Here is a 14,934-nt window from a genome sequence, read left to right as displayed (position 1 = left end):
CTTCCCCCTTCACCTCCTCCCCCTCTCCTCCCCTCCCTCTTCTAGTTAAGCCGGTAGGCGGGCCTCTCTGGAACCCCATTCCTATCTCCCTTTATACTCAGTCTTTCCTTTTGGGGCAGTGATATTTGTAATCTGAAGCGGTCTGGCCCCGTCGGTGATGCCCAGGCGCTGCCCAGGGCCACAGAACCGCAGCCCTGTGGTTTGGCCTTGCTATTTCCTGCTCCGTCTTGGTTGGACTCCCAAGGCTCACCTTAAACTGACCTTTTCTGTCCTTGGCGTTCACATCCCAGTGTTTGGCTGACAAGGCTGAGGCATAGGCCCTAGCTCTCCTCACTTCTGACTTCCTTATCTGTAGAGGGGGGAACCCTAATTCCCATCTTGCTTTCTCTTTCCTGACCCCACCTCCCATGGATTGCCTCTCCCCTTATCTGTTCACTGGACCCTGTGGGAATGTGTATGGACATCTTCCGCTGTCACCGAATGTTGCTACCTCCTGTCCTCATGGAGCCCATCTCTCTTGCTTGTGTCGGGGAAGTATGCGGACCTCTCACCCATCTTCCTGGCAATGGGACCCAGTTCTCACCTGTGTAATCTTGAAATAGTTTCTTAGCCTCTCTGGGCCGGTTTCCCACTTGTAGAAAGAAGACATTGTTCTCTTGGGTGGTCACAGGGTGATGAGGTCCTTACAATGCTCAGGACAGCAAATGATCAAGGGGGATGCTCTCCAAGAATGCACCTGCTTCTTCCTCTTCCCCTTCAGTAATGTGACTATAGTCACTGTCCCTCCTCCAAGGATTTGGACACTTGGCAGTCTGCTTCTCTCCAGATCTCTATGGATAGGTATGGCTAGGCCTGACAGTGCAGGCCCCTGTGTCCACTCTCTCTGTGTGTGTGTGTGTGTGTGTGTGTGTGTGTGTGTGTGTGTGTCTGTGTGTGTGTGTATACAGAAGTGCATGCATGTATATGTGGATCTCATTGGCCTGGAACTTGCTGATTCAGCCAGGCCCCAGGGCTCTGCCTGCCTCTGCCTTCCCATCTCTGGGATTACAAATATACACCTCCATAGCTAGTTTGTGTGGTCACGTACTCTTTGTTTTCTCTCTCCCTCCCAACCCCCTATTTATTCATGTATTGATTGATTGATTGATTGAGACAAGGTCTCAATGTGGAGTCCTGGCTTTGTTGCACTCACATGTACACTAAGCCAGCCTCTCTCTAATTCACAGAGATCGGCCTGCCCCTGCCTCCCGAATGCTGGGATTAAAGGCGTAGGGTTCTGGGGATCAAATTCAAGTTCTCTCTAGTCTCACTCTCCCATTCCTCACACCCTGGAGGTCACCGGCTTTCACCTCCTTGGGTCCTCGTCCTGACGCAGAGCCTTCCTGCCTCATCGTCTGCCGCCTTCCCTGGTCCGTTACTACAGCAGCTGCCAGGATCTCTGTTTCTCTGCCTTGGCTTCTTCACACTTCATCCTGGAAAGCTGCTCTGCCTGCTGGGCAGCTGAACCCTCGGGTAGTTCAATACTGCCCCCATTGGCACCCTGTGGGCCCTGAGCTCTGGGTCGGTCCTTCCAAGGACCCCATCAACTGCTTCTGACCACCCAACTGCCTCTGCTTTCCACACTGCCACAAGATCCATCTCTTCCTAGCTTACAGAGGAACCAGGACCCCGGCTAGGCTCATCTTCTGGTCAGTGTCCTTCCAGCTCTCTGGTTTTCCAGTGCTCATTGTGAGGGAACAGGTGTTTCTTGTTCTTGTAATCCAGTGGTTCTCAACCTTCCTAATGCTGAGACCCTTTAATACAGTTCCTCATGTTGTGGTGACCCCCAACATATTCATAACTAATTTCCGCTAGTGTTATGAATCACAATGTAAATATCTGATTCATATGAATCATCATGTAAATATCAGATGCAGGATATCTGATATGTGACCGGCCCTTGTGAAGGGATCTTTCTATCCCAAAGGGGTCGCATCCCACAGGTTGAGAACTGCTACCCTAGGGGAAGTTGACAGTGCCAGGGAGGTGTGGTGTTCATGAACCACCCAGATACCACAGGACCCCTGACTCTACATCTAGGGCACGTGATTTAATTTCTAGCACCTCAGGTCCCTTCCCTGCAAACTGGGGGACATTATGAACCACAGACGCACCTTGTGAGGTTACTGAAAGAAAAAAAAAATGTGACAATGTATGCTGCGTTCCCTGCTTGCTGAGGTTCTCAGTAAACTGCATGAAGTAGTCACCTATTTTTGCCTTCCTTGTTTGATCCATTCCAGGGTCGTTAGGCCCTCCTCCATCCACTGGCTCCTCCTTAGCATTTCTGCTGATTGGAGCCAGCCCTGTTGTCTCAAATAAGCAAGCCCATCCTAAACTTTTCACCTGGACCCTGTGGGCCAGGAAGTGCCACCCTCCTGTTTTCTCTTGTAAACAAACAAGCCCTGGGTGTCCCTTTTCCTCCTCAGAAATAACCAGTGTTGCGAGAGAGGACCGTTGTCTGTGACCTCTGCTTTCTCACCTCCCAGTTTCTGCACCTGGCTTGTTTTGAGACAGTGTCTCTGTAGTCCGGGATGGTTTTAGACTCACTTCATAGCCAATGCTCACCATGGAACTCCTGATCCTCCTGCCGAAACCCCCTGAGGGCTGGGATCACATGCCGGGCACATGGCTCCCCAGACTTTCGCACCCACCACTCTTTGGATACTGTTAGTGATCTTGGGTTTTGCAGCTGACTCCCTCCTGGGCTTTGGGTACTTGCTCTGCACACCTCAATCTCTCAAGCTCTCAGGGAGTGTTCGGGTCTTAGGTTCCATCGGGCCTGGTAACTCCACCATCCCTTTCTCTCCCAGTCTCCAGTCCAGGCTCTCGGGGAGCTGAAGCTCCGCCGGTCTCGATGACATCATGTATCTCTTTTGGGTGCCCCCTACAGCCACCCCTGGACACAGCATGTCTGGACATCATGACCTGTTGGTTTAGCCTCCCTTTGCCTCTCCTCAGTGCCCTTCTGAGAGCCTATTCCTAACTCCTTGGTATGACATCTTCAGCTTTTTCCTGGCTCCTGCTTGTATAAACGGAAGACTTGTGCATCTCCAAGTCCAAGGTCTCTTTAATGTGCTCCTCCCTCCCTGCTGCCATGCTTTAGGGAGTTTGGACTTGTCAATGGGCCTTGGCTTCCTGGACTCCTTATCTCTCCTCTCTTTTCTGTTTTTCTCTTTTCCTTCTAACACACTTACCATTTGTCTGTTTGTAATGTTTAGATTTTATCTGCAGTTACGGCATTCTTTATTACCCGTGGAAGAATATCAGCTTCCAGTAGGCGGGGCTTGTGTTCTGTTGATCTTTATACATTTCCATGTCCTGAATGAAACACCACAGGTGTTCAGAAGCATTTGGCGAATGAATTCCTGTGCTGTCCGTTCTGCAGAGACCGCCCTTCATAGCTGCTCCTGTGCACCTGACCTCAGAGCCCTCAAGATCTATCCATCTGAAGTCAGAAGTGTGGTAGCTCCAGATGCATGTCACATCTGCTCTGAGACACCGTGACCAGGATTCTAGGCACCACAGTTTTCAATAGGGAAGGTTCTATGCCGGGGCTGCCCATAGTATTTACGATAGTCAAGCTGGGATCCTGCTGTAAGGGTAAGGTTGGCTCCCTGTCATGGGTCATCTAGCTGGTTGTCATGGTGCCAGACCCTGGGGGGTGGTGAAAAGCAGCCCTGCCTTCCTACGGTTCATACCCGGTGACCCAAAGGCAGTACTTTCACTTGGGCTAGAAGGATGAGGAGGGAGTTGTTGGGTTTTGGAGTGCTGCTTTCTTGAACATCTGGAGTTTAGACCAATGTTACCTGGCCTCCTTTGGGGACACTGTTGACTAGAGACAGTGATGGTCAGTCCCGACTGCTCCCACCCTACAAACTTCAGTCATTCTAGACGCACACCCTGGCTCACAGAGGTGCCTTTGAAAACATTCCCCCCGCCGTGCCTGTAATCCCAGACTGCCCAGGATGCTGTAGCTTAGTCACTCCGGGGCCACAGCCTTAAACCAGTGTCTTCTTTGCAGAGAAAATAAAATGTGTTGAAATTGGGAGAAATCCCAGCCTGCTGGAGGCAACAGTTGCATAATAGGTTTAGGGAATGTCTGTCCTCCGATGGTCGAGTTTAGCCTCTGTTGCCGATGGCACTTCCTGTGTCTGATGAGCTCCTGGGTCCATCAGGCATGGCCGGGCAGCGTCTAGTTCCAGAACCCCGAGGTCTGGCTGTCCACATAGTAGATGGTGCGTGCTGTGGCTGGAGGAAGCCCCTGGTCCAGTATTTCAGCATGCCGATGATTTTTATCCCCTGGGAAGGCTGGGAAGGGTGCTTCTGAGATGTACCTGTCAGCAGGGGCTCAGAAGAGGTGTGTGCATATCCTGCTTATTGCAGCCATCAAGCCAGGGGACAGCCTTATGTATTTAATCCTCGGTCTTGCCATTAAGGAGCATCAACGTTGGGAAGGTCATTTCTCTGAGCTGTTAGAATTCCATTGTCCACCAGGGCTGCAGGCTTCTTATCTGAAATTGGGAAGAGGGGCCATGCTTGACCTGTCTTCCGTTTGGTCCCCTTGCACCTTAGAAGATGATGCAGCCAGTTTTGTCAGGAGCCCAACTTTTTTTTTCTGTTGTTGTTTTCTTATTTGAAATGGGCTTTCACCATTGTAGCACAGGCTAGCCTCTGACTCTTAATCTTCCTGTTTCAGCTTCCCAAAGTGCTGAGATGATGTGTAGTACCTTTCCATGCAGAGAACACAGTTTTTTTTCTATCTTTCTCTCCTCCCCTTCCTCGTCTTCCTCCCTGCTCTCCCTCCCTCCCTCTCTCTCCCTTCATCTATTCCTTCTATCCTAGTGTGTGTGTGTGTGTGTGTGTGTGTGTGCGCGTGTGCCATGGCATCAGAGGTCAGAGGACAGTTTTGGGTGCTGATCCTTATCCCCTCTCTCGTCGAGACCGTGTCTCTTGTTTACCACTGCACACGCCAGGCTAGCTGGCCCAGAAGCTTCCAGAGATTGTCCTGTCTCCACCCCTCATCTTGCAATAGAAGCAGTGAGATTACACACAGTACTGTGCCTGCCTTTATGTGGGATCTGGGGATTAAAACTCAGGTTCTCACTTGCGTGACAAGTGGCTTTTCACAAAGCCACCTCCTTAGCCTGGGAGCACAGCTTTAAAGCTGTATGCAGGTTGCTCCATCGTGCTATTTATTGTTAAACCGGGCTCCCAGGGAAAGGGGTAAAGCTAGCCCTGAGTTCATGTAGGACAGTGGGGTTCCCTGTGGCTGTGGCCTTGGCCTTTGACCTCTGACCCTGTGGTGTCTTCAGCTGCCTGCGGCTGCCTTAGCCCCTGGGACCCAGGGCAAGAGGAGGTGACCATCAGAATGCCCAGGGCTGTTGCTTGGGGGCCCTCTGTGGATTTAGGATTGCTCACCCTCATTCTAATTTTGAGAGTGTGTCCTCTGCAGCACCCGACAAATGAGTCTGGGGATGTCGTGGGGGAGGGATACCCCTGGATCAGCTGGCTCATGAACTGTGCACTGTCCTGATTTCTGTGCTTGCTAATCTGTGCCATTTTCTCAGGGTCCCCTGGTCTCCCTTTCTTCATGTTTTTTTTGCTGGTATTTGGCATCAGGAACCGAAGATAGGGATGAGTGCAGACTTGTGGGGTACAAGACTTGCCCTTACAACCTCTGACTCAGCCATGGCCTGAGTGCGGGGTGTTCTCTGTCCAGACATGGCAAGGCGGTTAGGGGTGTCCCCAGGCTCTCTGGTGCCTGGATGAAAAGTGCTGGGTGGCTGGTAGATGATTAGTTTCAAGGAATTGGACCTAAAAGGATGCTTTTGCTGCTGCTGCTGCTGCTGCTGCTGCTGTGTGTGTGTGTGTGTGTGTGTGTGTGTGTGTGTGTGTGTGTGTATGTGTCTGTCTGTCTGTCTGTCTGTCTATGGGTGTGCAAGTGAGCTGGGTACATCTCATTGCAGAAGGGAGAGGTGGATTTCTAGTCACCATCTCTGGGTTTCATTGCTCCCATAGTCTCCAATCTGTTGCCTCCCTAATTCATGGTATGTCCCTCCTGGGAAGACACCAGGGCCTTTGTGAAGATGCTTTATGTCCTGGCTACCATCAAGCAGCCGCACTCCTTGTGAGATGGATGCCTCGCCCTTGGGGTCTGATACCCAAGAGGACAGATGCATGTTACATCAATTCCTTGAAGGGAGAGGGACCATTCTCAGGGACTCCGAGGGTCTGTGAGGCCTTGTGCTGGTTCCGCTGTGTCTCGGCGTGTGTCTAGGCCTGAAGAAGTCGTGGCCATTAGAACAGAGATGGAGGTGTCTCATCCTGATACATCCCAGCAGATCCCCTAGATACCAGCTCATCTTGTTATGATGATCTGCTTTGTGGACTAGGTCCTGATCCTTGGTGGGAACGCCTTGTTGTTTAGGGGTCCGTAAAACTCAAGCTCAGCACTCTCCCTCAGTTCCCTGCTGGGAACTTCCCGTGGTGGCTTGCAGAGACCAGCCTGGTGCAGCGGTGAGAACATTCACTGCCGGAGCAGGGGAAGGTGGGGACAGCAAGGGAAACAGTGCTGGGTCAGAGGCATTGCTTTTCAGAACCGGGCCAGAATTAGTGGAAAGCAGGAGTGGCCGTGAAGTTTGGGGTTTGCCTAAGTGACCCTTACTGCCCCCGGCAGGGGGACGAGATAAACCTGAGAAGGGACAGTAAAGATGCAAGGGCACTTGCTTTGGAGGCCGGAACTCATATGCGGTTCCTCGTGGGAAGGTGAAGGTGTGCCTGGGCATACTTCTCTGCTAGCTTTCCTTCTGTTCAGTGCAGATGGCCAGGGGAGTCCCGTGCGTGAGGACTCTCTGCTCCTGCTGACCAGTCCTGGGTCAGAGAGGAGCTCCTGAAACGTCCACGTGATGGAAACTGAGTCCCATTGCTCCTGGAGGCAAATCCAGCAACACGTGCATGGACCTACTGACCACACCACCCTGGCACAGGAGGCATGGGTGGCTCTGTTTTCTGGGTGCTCTGGCTGGGGATGGACCCTTTTCTGTGCTAGATAGTCACTCAGAAGAAACGGTAGAAAAGATTTAGTCTGAAGTAGAGCGCAAGGAAGTACCCAAGGGAGTCTCTGTCGCCCTCACCCCTTCTTGTGCATGTGTGTGGTCTGCACGTGTATGTATGCACATTTGCACGTATATGGGCACGCATCTGTGTATGCCAGATCTGAGTGTGTTTTTACGGAGACGAGAGCTTGATGTCAGGTGTCTTTCACTCTCCTCCTTATTATATATTGAGGCAAGGTCTCTCAGTTGACAACCCCCCACACACCAGAGCCTACTGATTGATTCATCTAGTCTAGCTAGCCAGTTTGTGCCAGGGGACGGCTGCCTCCACCTCCCATGTGCTGAGATTATAGGTGGGCCACTGTCTCTGTCGGGCATTTAGGTGAGTTTCTGGGGATCTGAACTCTGGTCCTCTCGTTTGTGCGGCAAGCGCTCCAGCATCCCTGGAGCCACCCTCCTTAATGAAGCTGCACATCAAACCATTTTCCCTCTTTTGGTCCTCATAGCTTTTCCAGGAACGTCCGAGTTCTAAGCACTTATGCATGCCAGGAAGGGAGAAGGGTTCAACGAACCCACTTCCAGACTTATTGAAGACTGACAAGTGCATCTTAGAGGTCTGAAGACATCAGCTCCGAAACGGCCTTTAATTATAAATAGATCAACCCTCACGGTCTGCGAGTTGGATTAACTCTTAGCTACTTCTTTACTTCCGGCAGACCCTTTCAAGTTCTGGATTGGGGTTGGAGAAGATGAAAGTGCCACGTGCTATTATGGGGTGCATAGCGCCATGACCACAGATAGTGGTGGGCTCTGTGGACCCTCAAATGTAGGGTTCCTCTCTAAGGCTTGTGAGCAGGCATCCGTCAGTATGGTGGCATGTCCCAGACCTTGCTCTTTGTATTTTATGACAAGGACGTCCTAAGCCTGACAGTCTCTTTCAGACCCTGGAAATCAAGTTACTGCAAAAGATGGGCCGTCCCCAGAAGCTGCTGCACAATTGAGAGCAGATGTCTGATCTCAGAGCAGCCAGAGAAGGGACCAGGAAGCACAGGGGAGTGATTTTTATTTCATTCCAGAGACAAGGACCCCAAGGAGGAGAAGTGAGGCCCATGTTTACTTTGACCAGGGGGACTCCAACTCATGGCCTCTGTTCCTCGGGACAGTGTGACTTCTATCTAGGTGCTCTGTTTAGACTTGGACATTAACGTAGACTCCCAGCCAGAGCAGTTCTGCCTTGAGAAGAAAGCTGGGAGGGAGGATGGCTTGCAGTGCATTCTGGGAGGGGAGCCAGCTGCGCATGTCCCATTTTGGGGCCTGCCTTGTCCCTGAATTCCAAAGTGCCCGCCTCCAAATTATAGTTTATTTTGTCAACGTGAAATCGCCAACAACCCTTCAGGACGGCAGAGCCTTCGTCAGGGCAGCTCCAGAAGGTTGGATGACTCCAGCCCCGCCCTGGAACCTAGGGGAGAATGTCCCAGATGTTTCTGGAGGGCTCTGTTTATAGCACTCCGACTCTGGCCTGCTGGAGACCTTTCACAAGTTCATCGCCAGGAAGCTGAGTCATCCAGGGGTCAGCTGGCATGATCAAAGGTCATCCTGTGCTGCCAGCGGCACTGGTAGGGTCGGCTGGGCATTTGCGGGGAGCAGTGTAGGAATGAATGACAGAGTGGATGAGCTCAAGGCCCCCCTTTAGCATCGCCTCTCTGAGGGTGGGGTGGGGGCAGCGGTTGCACATCCTGGGGATTTCACAGCAAAGAACCATCTCCTACTTTGTTCACCCGATGATGTCTTTCCTTCTCCGAACTCAAGGCCAAGGTCAGAACCAAACAGAAACACAGCGCAGAGGATAAATGCCTTCCTATGTCTCATGTTTGGGTTCAGCTACGGCTCCCTGCCCTTCCCCCCCTCCCCTGTGCTGTGCTCCCAGGCTCATCTCCCCACACTTAGTAGGTTTAGGGGACAGCAGTCCCCTCAGTCACTCACCCACATTCCCATTCCACAGTCCCATGTGCCCAAGTCCCTTTCTTTCCTTTCCTGTGTGTGTACCTGTGTGCGCACATACGTGTGTTTCTAGAGGCCGGAGGACAATGCTAGCCATTATTCCTTGGGTACTTACTGTCCACCCTCTGGTGTTTCATACCCATCACCAGCTTCACCGTCCCCAGCCTCGGCATCATTGCTGTTTTGAGTCAGGGTCTCCTCTGTGTAGCCCAGGCTGGCCTAGAAACTCACAGAGATCGGCTTGTCTCTACATCGTGAGTGCTGGAATGAAGGGCCCGCGCCACCCTGCCTTTTCAAGACAGACTCTCAGTAGGCCAGGCTGTTTGGCCAGCCAGCCCCAGGTCTACGTCTCTTCCCTGCCCCCGGTGCTGGGATTGCAAGAGGGAGCCACTGTGCCTGGCTTGTTTCCAGTGTGGATTCTGGACAGCTGACTCAGGTCTTTTGCGAGTACTTTTCCAGTGACTGGGCTTTCTCCCACACATCGCCAGCTTCGCCATCCTCAGCCTCGGTGTCCACATTGCCATCGCTCCCAAATCTAAATCAGGTCCCCTGCATCTGATCTCCTAGCACCTCCTAGTTCGGACATTCCGAGTTTGGAAATTGTGTGAGGGATTTGGGATTTCCTTCTTCTCCCCTACTAGATCGTAACTGTCTCAAAGGCCAGGACCCCATGCATCTTGCTGGCTGCTCCCCACAGAAGTGTGCTAATGGGTAGCTTATAGGAAGATCTCTCTGGCAGAACAGCAGGGCATTTTTCCCTGCTGGGGACCTCTGCAGCCTGGACCCACTCTCACCCTGGTCCCTCATCGTCTGTCACTCTTGGGAACCCTTTTCTCGGGCAGATTTGATGTAACTCACACACCCTAGTTCCTTCTTCCCAGGGAGAAGATTTTAGTTAGCCTCAGTTCTCACTCATAATGGTAGCAAGCTTTCTGTCTTATTTGCATCCAGAGAAAAACCTGTCTTCCTCCAAAGTGTCAGGAATAAATTGTACGTGTCACATAGCTTCAGTTTAACAAGCGGGCCCTAGAGGATGAAACCTGAATCTTCTGATTGGTCCTTTCCTGAGGCCCTTGAATGTCGTGCTTAGGGTTTCCTACCTGGTGTCACTTTTTTGGGTAAGAGGTAAAAGGTACTTGAAGTAAGGACACTGGTCCAGGTAGCCATGACTGGCCTGACTGCACATATATCTCCCTATGTTGTAGAGCTAATTTAATAGTAGAGTTTGTGCGAATTCTGGCTTCAGGAATTTATCCCCAAACCGTGGACCTCTAGTACCCCCTGAACTCTGGGGCTCGGCTTTGTTGGTGTTCATGGCCTTGATCATTTTTCCTGTGTGTTGTGTCCCAGCCTCCGGAGGCACACAGATTCATAGTAGATAGTCCTCGGGAGGGCTTCAGGCCCTGCTTTGTGCATGCAAGTGGAACCATGTTGGCCCCCGACTCCTTGGCCATTGTTAAAATGTTTCAGTGAGGCCCAGGGAGCAACAGTGGGTGATTCTCAGAGGAGACAGACACACAGATGCATCACCTGATATAATTACAAGTAGAGGAATGAGCAAGCGAAGCCTGGCGACAGGATTTAATGTGAATGCTGCTTTCTTCCTTTGTTTAATGGGCTAATCACTGGGCACACGTTAGAAGGTGCGGCAGTGTGAAGGGTGTGGAAGCCAGCCCTGTAGAAGCTGGCAGGGCCGCACCCAATTTGGAGGCATGCACAGGGTGCCGGTCTCCCAGTCCAGTGTGGATTTCAGCTGAGCTGAGTCCACTGAGTCCGGCCCCTCCCCCACCCCTTCCTTGGTATCAATGCCGAGGGCTGTGTCTTAGGGCCACCAGCCTTGTCACCCACCTGGTCAGTTCCCTGGTGCCTAAACAGCTGGGGTGTGTTCTGGGCGGGTGTCTTTTGGAGTGGCAAGCGGCTGGCACATGCTGGGTAAGAAGTGCTGTGTCATCCAGCCGAGTTGGCCCATGGGAAGGAGTTTTGTGGCCTGAGCATTTTGTCTGTCTTTTCGGAAGCCCGAGAGTCCCTGGCCTTGGCCTTTCAGACGCTTCCTCCATGTGCTTGGCTAGGGATAGTGCTGTGTTTGGAGGGCTGACCCTGCAGACAGACAGACAGCTAGCTCCCGGAGGGTGGGCCTGCAGGACACCTCAGGGAATTCAGAATCCAGACTCTTGAGTTACATCCTTGGAGCAGACTGTAGGTTACATCTTTTTGAAATTGAGGCTAAATAGACATAAAATATGTTGTTTTGCCCTTTTAAAAACTTTGTGTGTGTATGTATGTGTGTGTGTGTCGGGGGGGGGGGGGGGGGTTGTGCATGTGTGGGAAGACCAGAGATCAACCTTGAATGTTGCTCCTCATGAGCTGCCCATCTTTTTTTTTTTAAATTTTTAAATTACATTGATATGTGTGTGTGTGTGTGTGTGTGTGTGTGTGTGTGTGTGTGTGTGTGTGTGTAAAATGTGTGAGTGTTTTGCCTGCATGTATGTCTATGTACCACATGTGTGCCTGGTGTCCACAGAGTTCAGAAGAGGGCATTGGATATCCTAGAACTGGAGTGACTAATGTAAGCCCACTTACAGATACTGCGAACTGAACCCAGGTCTTTTATAAGAACAGCAAGCAAGTGCTCTTAACTGCTGAGCCATCTCTCCCGGCCTTGACCTTGTCTTTTGAGAGAGGGTCTCCTTTTATCTGAAACTGCTAGGCTGGCAGGCAGAGAGCTCCAGGGATCCACTTATGTCCGTCTCCAGTGCCTCCGTGCCTGGCTTCTGCATAGGTTGTGGCGATTGGGTTTGGGTTCTCAGGCTTGTTTGGCAAGCATGTTACCAACTGAGCCACGTCTTGGCCTTTTCACCTTCGGTGATGGTGATGTCTTAACACTTCTCCTTTGTGATGTGACCAGACATAGCCAGACTCAGACTTCTTTTCATCTTGCAAAACTAAAACCCATCCCTTAAATCACAAGCTCCTATTCCCCTGCCCCCCAGACCCAACAGCCTTCAATCTGCTCCTTGTCTCTTTGAATGAACAAATGGGGCTAACACTGTCTCTAAGGAGACATCCAGAACGTCAAACATCAGAATCTACGTAACTGGTAGCACCATCGTAAATATACAAGGTGCATCAGTGTGTAGGAGTGTTGAGCTGAAGGCGGTAAGCCTCCAACCTTAACAATGTACATTGGACTTATTTGCCTGTGTTTGCAGTTGTACTAGATGATGAACAAAAGCACCAGAGGAATCCGCCTGTCACAGGAATCAGCTTCTGTGCTGGTGGGGGTTCCCAGAGAGGCGACATGATGGTTCAGTGTCCCCGTGGTGGCCGAACTGCACAGGACTTTGGGTCTCCTAACTTCCAGAACTGTTTTGGAGAACCATCTCTTTGACAAAGCGAGTCCCACCGTGTCAGCATGTGCACAGGGTGTACCTTCCTAGAGAACCTCAGGGGCCAGGGCACCTGTATCCCATCTCTGGGCTCTGGGGAGGTCCGGGTCCTCCGGGGCCACAGGGGGCATGGACAGGGGAGGGCGGCCTCCCTATGCCCAGTCCTGCAGCGGACCCCGGCCCTCACCTGTCTGCCACCCTGGGGCAGCCACACTTCCCCACACCCCAGAAGGCATTGAGCAAGGCCAAAGGCTTGCCATGGAGGGGAGCTTGGTCCTAACAGAGCCCACAGCGGTCTCGGTGTATCTTGGTACTCAAGGACAGTCTCCAGTCCCGGGCGGGAACTTTAGTACCCGGTAAAGGTGAGCCAGGAGGCCAGGTGAGTGAGCTTCCTGGAGCCCTTTTGTTTGCGGCTTTCTTAGCCCCGTGTAAACCGATCAGAGTGGCAGCTCCCCATCCTCCATGCTAGTCAGCTGTCCAAGTTCCTCCTGTTATATAACCAGGATTAATGTAAGCAGCTCTGTCCCTTCATTCAGAAATGACAGGGAAGAGGAGTGACTATGGGAGTGTTGGCGTCCCTCACGGGACGGTCTGGGCAAATCCCCTCATTCCTCTGGGCCTTAGCTTTCCTCCTCCTGAGTGGGGTGGCAGGATGGAAAGGTACCTCGGGGGTGTTGAAGTCTGCAGGCAGTGTTTATGGGTGGACGCACTCCCACCCTGGGCAGATCTTAAGGACACCCTTCTTCTCCAAGCAAGGAGTGTCAAAGGAAGGAATTAGCACAAATGGCAGTTTCTAGGAATCTGGTTTTTTGTGTCCGCCCCCCCCCCCAAAAAAATAAAAAAACCAAAAACCAAACCAGGGGCATTAGGGAACTGCTGACCAGATCCAAAGTAAAGGGCTTCACTCTTCCTAGTCTTTCTAGAAGGTGGTGCTGTGAGGAACCTTACTCACACAGACAAGGAAACAGGCTGAGGAGATAAATCATTGCCCGAGGCTACACTCGCTGGAGGAAGAAGCCTCTCTAGAGGCTGTACCGGTGGCCAGGTGCCTCGGAGAGTGGAGGTGGTCTAGCCTCCAGCTCCTTTGGGCAGAGACCATAGGAAATGAATGTTGTGGCCTGAAGTTGTGTAGTTTATTGTCTATTTTGTAGTCTAATGAGATTCTGTTTAAACCTGTCATGAAGTCCCGTGTGCCAGACATCTAGTCCTTTAGCAGCCAGCTAGGAGAACCCTCCTTCAGGCTGGGTGAAGCTCCTTTCGATGGTGGATCTTGGGGAGAGTCCAGGCATCTGTATTCACGGAGGTGGCTTTCTCTCTCTCTCTCTCTCTCTCTCTCTCTCTCTCTCTCTCTCTCTCTCTCTCTCTCTCTCTCTCTCTCTCTCTCTCTCTCAGGTAGGGAACACACTACAGCCTCTTTACAAATAACTGCCACAGAGACAAACCCTTATTGAACTAACCCCCGGCCACTGTACTAGCTGACCAGTGTGCTTCTATTTCCTCATTCCTTCATCTTGGGAAGTACACTGGTCTCTGCAGGTGAGGCAGCTGAAGGTCAGAGAGGTTAAGTAGTTTGCCAGGCTACACAGTTGAATTTGGACTTCCGTGACTAGGTCATAGGGACTGAGCTGTCTTTGTGTCCTGGCCTCTCACATCAGCTTTAGCGCTGTCCCTGATAGATGAGTGCATTAGTAGGTAGATGAACTTGTAACTGTCCCTGCCAGGAATGTGGGTATCCTAAGGAACCCTGTCTGCCCCTCCTTTTGACTAGTAGACTGTAGAGACATTGCAGCCCAAGGTCCTGGGATTTCCCGCAGGAGTTTCCTGCTTGGAGAATGGAAGGGGCTGGAGGCTGCTGCTAGCCGGAGGGGGAGCTTGGCTCCTGGGAGATCTCAACAGTTCTGACAGTGTGTCAGACCGCCTCGCAGGGGACCTGAGCTGGGGCAGTGATGGGCACTTGGCCTAGAACTGCTTACCTCTACATTCCCTTTCTTCTGCTTAAGTCTGAACCCCATGGCAGGACCCTAAAGATGGAATGGGGCCACTACTGGATCTCTGTGTTTCTCTTCCCAACGTGGCCACAATGAATAGATCCCCTTTTCTCTGCTTCTCACAAGTACTTGTTTATTTAATTGGCTCATTGGAGACAGGTGGCTGAGCCTAGGTTGCTGGGGCTGGCCCTGACTCCCAACTCTTCTCCATGTCCCACTGTCCCCAGCCTCGTACCCTGTGCCCCAGAGCGATGCCACCCTCCTCGGGTGTGAGGTCTCTCCTGATTCTGTCCATCCTGTCACATCGCATCACATCGCATCCCATCCCATCCCATCCCATCCCATCCCATCCCATCCCATCCCATCCCATCCCATCCCATCCCATCCCATCCCATCCCATCCCATGCCATCCCATGCCATGCCATGCCATCCCATCCCATCCCATCCCATCCCATCCCATCCCAT

General features: G+C 51.9%; 1 protein-coding gene across 3 annotated transcripts in view; it reads left to right on the top strand.

Annotated features, from left to right (window-relative positions):
* The window catches only part of Slc25a37 (solute carrier family 25 member 37), a 40,065-nt gene that overhangs the window by 6,519 nt on the left and 18,612 nt on the right, over window positions 1-14,934 (top strand). The gene's annotated exons all lie outside the window — the stretch shown is intronic.

Source organism: Peromyscus maniculatus, chromosome 9 (genome assembly GCF_049852395.1).
Source record: "Peromyscus maniculatus bairdii isolate BWxNUB_F1_BW_parent chromosome 9, HU_Pman_BW_mat_3.1, whole genome shotgun sequence".
NCBI lineage: Eukaryota > Metazoa > Chordata > Mammalia > Rodentia > Cricetidae > Peromyscus > Peromyscus maniculatus.
This window is presented reverse-complemented; position numbering and strand designations above follow the sequence as displayed.